Source organism: Malus domestica, chromosome 06, assembly GCF_042453785.1.
Source record: "Malus domestica chromosome 06, GDT2T_hap1".
In the NCBI taxonomy this organism is placed as follows: domain Eukaryota; kingdom Viridiplantae; phylum Streptophyta; class Magnoliopsida; order Rosales; family Rosaceae; genus Malus; species Malus domestica.
The window spans coordinates 16965843-16975750 of record NC_091666.1 but is presented as its reverse complement, the minus strand read 5'-3'; the positions used below and the strand labels follow the sequence as shown (position 1 = coordinate 16975750).

At 39.1% G+C, this 9908-nt stretch overlaps 1 long non-coding RNA gene across 1 annotated transcript; it reads left to right on the top strand.

The window, feature by feature from the left end:
* Positions 1–9086: 9086 nt before the first annotated feature.
* LOC139196678 (uncharacterized) lies at positions 9087–9478 on the top strand. The gene is made up of 2 exons (XR_011581777.1): positions 9087–9254; positions 9342–9478. It is a non-coding gene; the product is annotated as an uncharacterized lncRNA (long non-coding RNA).
* Positions 9479–9908: the final 430 nt, after the last annotated feature.

Sequence of the window (9908 nt, the reverse complement as noted above, 5' to 3'; positions counted from 1 at the left end):
GGTTGAGGGTTTTAGGTCTCATCACATATAAGCATGCATTTTAATCTTATTAAAACAATTTGGTCATATTACAATTATTGGTCCATTTGATTGATTTAGTTGGATTGATACTCCCACTATGCTTGTAAAACGGTTTTTAAAGCAAGAGTATATGGTACTACTAACATAAGGTTTGCATTCATTGATGGACTATATAGTTGCCTTAGGGCCTTAGGATGACTATGAACCTTTGATTCAATCCAACACGAGCCTAGTGCTGAATCTCGGTCTAGGGATGGTAATTGACTTTAGTTACACATTAAATCACATTAAGGCGTGTTTTCTTATTGGGCGTTGGACCCTCTACTTCATGTTCATGCATATCAAATAAAGCAAGAAATAAGTACTTCAAAGTAAAGAAGAGCTTATGCTCTTTTACAACATTTAATCAAAACAATTACTTTAAAGTAAAGAAGAGCTTACGCTCTTTTACAATATTTGATCATATCAAATTACAACCAAAATCTAATCTACACATTCCCATGGTTCAAACAAATTTGAGATGGCCTTTCACATAGCTCAATTATCGTAGGCCTTCATAATCACCATTTCTTTAATTAATTAACGCTTTAACTAATTAAACTTGAATGAAACATTTTCATTTGGTTTTTGTTTCCATAGAATTGATTTAAATGGAGCTAAATGAAATGAAAATCCAATTCTCATTTAAAGTTACAAAACTATTTTGTTCTCAACTAATTTGGGCCGAAAAACAATAACCTCAACTATTGGGGTATATTGCAAAACACAAATTTTTGAGGTCAATTTATAAAAACACAAAAGTCCACTACTTCATGTAATTACAACTAAAACCCAAAATTTCATCAAAATACAAAAACTTCATTAAAGGAGCAAAACATTTTGTCCTTTAGTGATTTTGGGCCTTTACATAAAAATGTAAACTTTCGGGTCAAAGTACAAATACATAAAAGTATCAAAACTTTATGTAATTGAATAAAAGCCCCAAAAGTACCCTATTTAATAGGGTGGCAAGTTTTGGATAAGAGAAGGTGTCATAAAGTAAAAGGTGATGGGTAGGTTTGAAAAAATGATTTCTATAAAACATGGTTCCTTGAAACAAGGAAAAGGTGTAAGTGATTGGTATGGTGTGAATAGTAGAAAAGGTATGGGTATTGATTGAAAATTCAAACCATCCATCACTAACAAAAACTTTATGTAAACAAACAAAAACTTTGAATCAAAATACCCAACCTTTTTGTTCTTGCCAAAAACATAACAAGAATAATGAAGAACATCCATGAAAACCCATAAGAGCTCCATGAACATTTTTCACCCAAAGACACCCCAAAAACTCTCAAACTTAAGGGAAAAAACATATTACCATACTAGGGTACTTAGGGGTTCCTAATGTCACTTTAAAACACTTTTAACAAGACAAACATGAACCCAAAAATCCATCCTTTGGATCTGGCCGAATTTCCCCAAAAACATGGCACCAAATTTTAGCTCCAAAATTCATGCTCACATGAACTACATCTACAACATTTGAGATGGCAAATTTTCTAACAAAATTTGCATTCAAAGAAGCAAGAATAAAGCTTGTAACAATTACAACATTCAAATCATAAACTATGAAAATACAAAACCCAAAAGGATTCACCAACTACTAGACCTAGGCTCTTGATACCACTTGAAGGAAATTTTGTGAAAAACATGTTCATTTGAGCAACATCTATGGCATGCAATTAACATTTAAAGGCGGAATCATGCTTGTATGCACTAAAAAACAAAACATTACCCATGAAATACAAAGCCTAGTAGAAGGGTGAACCAAGTCTCAACTCAAAACCAAGTGAGTTGAGAAACTTTATACCTTTGAAGCACCTCTTTGCTTAGCAAAGGTTAATCACCCATGTGAGGGCCTTCTTTCCTTTGTCACCTTACTACTTGGCTCCATGGATGTGGATGGAGGTGTTGGAAATGTGCCCTAAAACCAATCATATGATGATACTTTATGGACATTTCACATGTTAAACTACTCTAGTTTAATATCAAAGGCAAAGATTATTGTTTTAAGCCGTCTCATATAAATGTTATATGCTTAAACGATAAGTCCAAGGAATATGTAATTAGGAGAATGTAATTTAAAGAAGTTAGATTCATGAGACCATTCACTCTGTCAGAGGGTGTCCACGGCATAGTTGGGGTTAAGCCATTTAGCCATGGAGGCAAGTGAATGCGCAACAAGGGATCTCTAACCTTCAAACCGTTTGAGGGAGAATACTCTATGATATGATTAAGAATCGCTAGCCAGATTATGAATAAGATTTAGGAAGTCATTCCAAATCACATTCAAGGTAATCATATAAGTAAGAGAATCACATTGAATAGTAGACATGAATAAACTATCAAACCAAACAATGTGGTCAAGAGTATTGTATTAGAGAAAGACTATATTACATTGTAATCCTAAACTGAATAGGTTCTCCACCTCTTCTGATTAGCTTGGGTAACCATGACATGCTGCTAGGTGTCACTCATGGTTTCTGGAGCCCTAAAGGTGTAGAATCACTAAAGGGTGAATTGAAAGTAAGTTTCAATTCACTATCAATTTGAAAGAGTTCTAATTGCCCACTGCCTCGCTAAAAGGAACCTAATGGATCATACACCATGTAAGGTAGAGATTGAAGAAACAACGGAGCCAACATCATATCATTATGAGGCTTCATTCTCTAGAGGCCAAATAAGATGGGTACTTGCAAGAGATGCAAATGAGTAAGCGTACTCTTTCATTATTATTGATGCTAGCCAACATCATATCATTGTGAGGTGGGCTTGGTAATGATGAGTCTCCCATACCCTACTAAGAGTTTCCTCCAAAACTCTCGAATTCCGATGAGGGATATGGAATTTGCCAAAAATAGTGGGTGGTGCTATTTGATTTAAAGACCCTAATCAAATGGGTTAAAATCAATCAATTTATATTCGTTATGTATTTATTTACCAATATATTTGCAAACGCTATCCAAAACTTGACAAAGAAAAAGCCGAATGCTTTAGTTTCCAGACTTGGTACCACAATCCCATAGATTGCCTTTAATGGCTTGTATATGTACCTAAGTAGTCTCATCCTCGCAATCTTCCTATTGACAATGTATCATTGGAAGAACATGTTAGATAAGTCTATCATAAAGAAGACAACACTTTTAATGTCATAGTTCTTCACTTACAAATAGTTGTATGAAGAAATAAGAGATAGTTAATGCAAACACTAGTGCTTGTTTCTTTGTTAAAAGAACAAAGAACTTGAGAAGAAAGCACAAGGGCATGGACACTTTATGTGCCATGATTATTCACTTACAAATTGTTGTATGAAGAAATGAGAGTTGCCTTGAACAACTCTTGAAAGTTTGTAATTATGTTTAGAACATAATGGTTGGTTGACAAAAATAGTCCATCAACATGGACTTATGATGATTTTGAATCATTGAGTGTTGAAGTGTTAAACCACTTCACGAGACGGAAACTAGGCAAGGACTTCACTTTTGTGTCCCTATCCAAATGGTTCACTAAGTTTATTGTAAACTATATAGTGAACAATAACCACATGCTCTCCAAATTGTTTGATGTGTATAACACAATTAAAATAAGTTTCAAGAGAGATAGTGGGAGTTTAGGGACCATGACTATTGTAGTCAAAGGAGAAGTCAAATGAAGAAAGCGAAATAACTCCAAGGGAACAAACTTTCTTTATGAAAGGATGGACATCGGAAGGGGTATTTGCAAGAAATGTCTTGCAAGTGTCAAGAACACACCTTTCGAAGGTGTTGTAAATTGTTCTTGAATAGTTCAAAATAGTTGGTTCTTCTACTTGAATGCTTGATTCCGTATTAGTAACTATGTTTTACAATCGTTGTAAAAGTGTGGCTAATAAGAAGTAGAAGATTAATGAGAGAAGAGAAAGTACTTCACATTCGGTTAAGGAAACAATTCCAGGATCTACCAAATTCAACAAGAAATCGTCGAACACCGACAAGGACAACTATCTGTTTCAGACTATTACACCCAGCTAAAGGCTCTTTGGGATGAATTGGCTTTGTATTATGAACCAATTGCTTGCGATTGTGAGGGATCCAAGACTCGTGTAGCAAGGGAGGAAAAAGAGAAAGTCATGCAATTTTTAATGGGCTTGAACGAGACTTACTCAACCATACGAGGCTCCATCTTAATGATAAATCCTCTCCCTGATACGCGACGTGTCCACGGGTTGGTTCTGCAACATGAACACCAAATGGATGTGGCAAATCATCGTGAACCTGCTGCCCACACGATGCAAACACATCAGTCCACCATACCAAAGGGAGGTTCTACACCTGGTAGTTCTAGTTCACGCAAAGTGTCCAAATGCAGCTACTGTGATGGCTCACATTCCGTGGAGTGCTGCTACTTTCTTATTGGGTTCCCTGAAGGTCATAAGTGGTATGGGAAACATGTGCTGCCTAGAAACAAACGCCCAAATCCGATAGCCCACAATGTTGAAGCACATGAATACTATCAACGACCCAACGTTCACAACCAAAGAGTACTATCAACTTCTTTCCTTGCTTTGCTCTGGAAACGGTAAAATTACACCCCTTGCGAATGCAACAGGTATTGTCACACCCATATGTAATATGACGGAACATGACTTGCATTCAACCCTTTACTGGATTATAGACAGCGGGGCATCTGATCACATATCACATTCTCCATTAACACATAATCAGATTGATACTGAAAATGATTTTGTGGGATTACCAAATAGGGGAACGGCAGACATTAAGAGCATTGGATCCGTAAAACTATCACATAAGTTATTACTTGATGGAGTTCTTCATGTTCCAAAATTTCGTGTCAATTTATTGTCCGTGAGTAAACTCACACGGGCTCTACAATGTATCGTAATATTCTTTTCAGATTTTTGTGTTATACAGGACATGGATACAAAGAGGACGATTGGCCTGGGCAAGCAATTTAATGGGCTCTATTACCTTACGCCAAGTCAAAATCCACATCTTACCAACCATGTTAGCCGCACCACCAGTCTCTGGCGTCAACGCTTCGGCCACCCTTCTACACACCCTTTACATCTTTTGTTAAAAACCATTCGAGAAATAACGTTCGATTCCAAACATGTTTGTGAAGTTTGCCCTTTGGCAAAAGAAACTCGATTGTCTTTTAGTTCTAGTTCAATTCAATCCACTGCACCTTTAGACTTAATTCACTGTGACATTTGGGGGCCTCACAAAGTTCCCACACATTCCGGGACACGTTATTTTCTTACCATCGTGGATGATTTTACTCATTTTACAGGGGTGCATCTTATGCGTTTTAAATCTGATACACAAAAACTATTGACAACATTCTTCTCTTGGGTCAAAACTCAATTCCACAAAAACATCAAAATTCTACGCCCTGACAATGGTGGAGAGTTCCTCTCCATGCGCACTTTTTTAGACACCCATGGCACCATTTTTCAGCATTCATGCGTTCACACCCCTTAACAAAACGGGGTTGTTGAACGTAAACATCGACATCTTTTGAATATTGGGTGTGCACTTCATTTCCAAGCCAATTTACCATTAAAATTTTGGGGAGATAGTGTTCAAACCGCATGCTATCTCATCAACCGCATTCTTACACCCTTATCATCCCATAAATCTCCCTACGAAATTTTACATGGTCACTTGCCCGATTACTCTCACCTTCGCGTGTTCGGATGTCTTTGTTATGCCACCAACCTTCACCCAAACCACAAGTTTGACACTCGTGCTCGCCGTTGTCTTTTCCTTGGATATCCCCTTGGTCAGAAAGGTTATCGTGTTTATGACCTTGATACACATACCATCTCCACTTCCCGCGATGTCCACTTCCATGGAACAATTTTTCCCTTCGCCCACTCACCACCTGAACATGAGGATGACTCCCTTGTTCTTCCACTTATTTCTCTGGACTCATTACCCACTCTGCCCAATCCACCATCTCCCGACCCACACCATCCTAGCCCAAACCCAGATGCCTTGACCTACACCACTACCCCACTTCCCACTTTACCATCCCCAGTTTCCGACACCAATCCCCAATCCCCAACCCCTTCCCCATCCCCTTTAGAGACCACTCCGATCTCACCCACTACTGCCACCCATTCTTTCGCCTTACCTGCCCCCCCACCTGCACCGTCTCCACAACCTCCCATTCGACACTCTTCTCGCTTGACCCGACCCCCTGCCTATCTCAAAGATTATGTGGCCCATCATGCTGCTTTGCTTGCGCCTGGCGTTGCCTCTTCCTCCATGTCCAGCACCCACCATCCCCTCCACCGGTATGTCTCTTATGCCTCCTTATCTCCTGCTCATCAGGCTTTCATCCATAATGTTTCTTATCAGATGGAACCCACCTCCTATAACCAAGCCCGCCATGACCCTAATTGAGTCGCTGCCATGTGTTGGAAATGTGCCCTAAAACCAATCATATGATGATACTTTACGGACATTTCACATGTTAAACTAATGTAGTTTAATATCAAGGGCAAAGATTATTGTTTGAGCCGTCTCATATAAATGTTATATGCTTAAATGATAAGTCCAAGGAATATGTGATTGGGAGAATGCGATCTAAAGAAGTTAGATTCATGAGACCATTCTTTCGTAGACACATCCTAAACGTTCCTGATCATAGGATTGCCAATTGGACATTGACAGTCCGTTAAGATCAGTACGTGCTGTGTCTTCTCTCAGGGAGAGTGACTAGTCTCGAGTCATTGGTGTGTGTGACATCAAGACAAGTACGTAGGTTCTCAATAGAGAATGAGTTCACTGAAAACGATCAACGAAGAGTACTCATATTCATGTCACATGAGAACTCATGGTTGGGATAATGCAAAGTAGTCCTTTGACCTGAGGCATCACAGCTGTCTTGTGGTTAAGTCCTTGATCTTTGATTATGTCAAAGTCACCCCGTCTGCGGGTGTCCACGGAATCGTTGGGGTTAAGTCACTTAGCTATGGAGGCAAGTGAATGCACAACAAGGGATCTCTAACCTTCAAACCGTTTGGGGGAAAATACTCTATGATATGATTTAGAATCTCTGGCCAGGGTATGAATGAGATTTAGGAAAGTCGTTCCAAATCACATTCAAGGTAATCATATAAGCACACGAATCACATTGGATAGTAGACATGAATAAACTATCAAACCAAACAATGTGGTCAAGAGTATTGTATTAGAGAAAGACCGTATTGCATTTGTAATCCTAAACTGAATAGGTTCTCTACCTCTTCTGATTAGCTTGGGTAACCATGATATGCTGCTAGGTGTCACTCCTGGTTTGTGGAAGCCCTAAACGTGTATAAACACTAAAGGGAGAATTGAAAGTAAGTTTCAATTCACAATTGATTTTAAAGAGTTTTAATCGCCCACTGCCTCGCTAAAAGGAACCTAATGGATCGTACACCGTGTAAGGTGGAGATTGAAGAAACAATGGAGGTGAGTAAGAATAATTAAATGGTTTAATTATTTATGGCAAGGATTAATTAATATGTTAATTAATCAAATGAATAAGTTCGTTAAAGACCTTGGGATAGTTTTGGACCTTAAGGCCCAATGGGCTTCGAACGTCAAGCCCATTGACTTAAGTTGTATGACAATTTAATGAATAAAGATTCACAAAGGCCCAAAAGCCCAAATCCCTTATATGGCCGGCCATGTGTGTTGAATTAGGGTTTTTGGTTCTTTAGGTCATTTAAAGAAGTGACTATATAAAGAACTTTGTAGCCTAAAATTCATTAAGGGTTCTTTTTGGAGAAAATTGGAGAGAACATGTCTCTCATTTTCTCTCTAGGAGGCCAGCCCCCTTGGAGGGTGTATCTAGCAATCCTACTCCTCCAAGGTCACTCATTTCTACTTAAATCTAACCTTGGTGTGGAAACTTAGAGGTTCTCAATTTTGGGAACTTGGAGAAACCTATTCTTCCATCCAAATCCATAGATTTTAGATGCAAGGAATGAAGGCCCTCTCTTTGGGTGATTAGCTTTGCTTATGCAAAGAGGAATCTACAAAGGTATATATTTCTTAACTCACTTTGTTTTGAGTTGAGTCTTGGTTCACCAATCTACTAGGCTTTGAATTTCATGGGTAATGTTTTGTTTTTGAATGCATGCAAGCATGATTCTGCCTTTAAGTGTTAATTGCATGCTATATGATGTTACTCAAATGAACATGTTTTCACAAAATCATCCTTCACCATGCACACTGAACTCCACACTCTCGAAGACAATCAGACATGGAGCATGGTCTATTTGCCTACTGGTCATCGGGTCATTGGATGCAAGTGGGTTTTCAAAATCAAATACAAATCGGATGGTACAATTGAGCAGTACAAACCCTGCCTCGTTGCCAAGGGTTTTACTCAACGCGAGGGGATCGATTACAAGGAAACTTTTACCCCTGTTGCTAAGCTGATCACTGTGCGATGCTTGTTGACTGTTGCTGTTGTTCGTCATTGGCCCTTACATCAGATGGATGTGCAGAACGCTTTTCTTCATGGTTAACTCCACAAAGAAGTGTATATGTTGCCTCCTCCTGGTTACCGTCGACAGGGGGAGCGTGTTGTATGTCAACTCCAAAAGTCTTTGTACGGACTTAAGCAAGAGTCCCAAAGTTGGTTTCAAAAATTTTCCTCTGCCATCCATGACATTGGATTCACACAATCTCGAGCTGATTATTCCTTGTTTACCAAGGTCTCTGGCAGCTCCATTACCATTGTTTTATTATATGTTGATGACAGGGTTATTACAGGAAATAATGATAGAGCAATCAATGATCTCAAGCAATTCCTTAGCCGCTGCTTCCGAATTAAAGACCTTGGACCCCTCAAGTACTTTCTCCAAGTTGAAGTTGCACGGTCCAAAGTTGGCATTACCATCAATCAGCGCAAGTACACACTTGACATACTAGAAGAGGCGGGTTTACTTAGTGTGAAGCCATCAAAGGTCCCATTGGAACCTGACTTAGTGCTACTACCCACTGGTAATGATCCTCTCCAAGACCCTACACAATACCGACGAATGATTGGGAAATTAATATACTTGACAATCACAAGACCGGAGATCACATATGCCGTCAACACCCTGAGTCAATTCATGCATGAACCTCAGCGACATCATCTTGACGCAGCACATAGAATTCTTCGATACCTTAAAAATGCTCCTGGACAAGGTTTACTGTTTTCTTCTCAAAGTAAGCTAAATTTGATTGGCTATTGTTAGGCAGATTGGGCACGTTGTCCGATTACTCGCCGTTCAGTTACAGGTTATTGCATTTTTCTGGGCAACTCACTCATATCTTGGAAGAGCAAGAAACAGGTCACGGTAGCACGATCATCTGCCGAAGCAGAGTACCGTTCCATGACTGCAGCAACTTGTGAACTCACGTGGTTGAGATACTTATTGAAGGATTTGCAAATAACCCATCCTAATCCGGTAAAGCTGTTTTGTGATAATCAAGCTGCGTTACACATTGCAGTGAATCCTGTGTTCCACAAGCGCACCAAACACATTGAGCTTGATTGCCATACCATTCGTGAGAGGATTCAAAGAAGAGAAATCAAGACAGCCTATGTACACATTGGGGAACAAGTGGTTGACATGTTTACTAAGCCACTACGAACACCTGTTTTCCATTTGCATCTCCTCAAGTTAGGCATTCTTGACATCCACGCTCCAACTTGAGGGGGAATGTTAAAGGAAAGTATATTTGGTTAAACATGATTGTAGGGATTTTAAATAGTCAATGATCTGGTTAGAGTTATCATAGGACTAGATTGCAATCAACTTGTAAATAGAGATTAGTTACCTAGAATAGGATGCATCT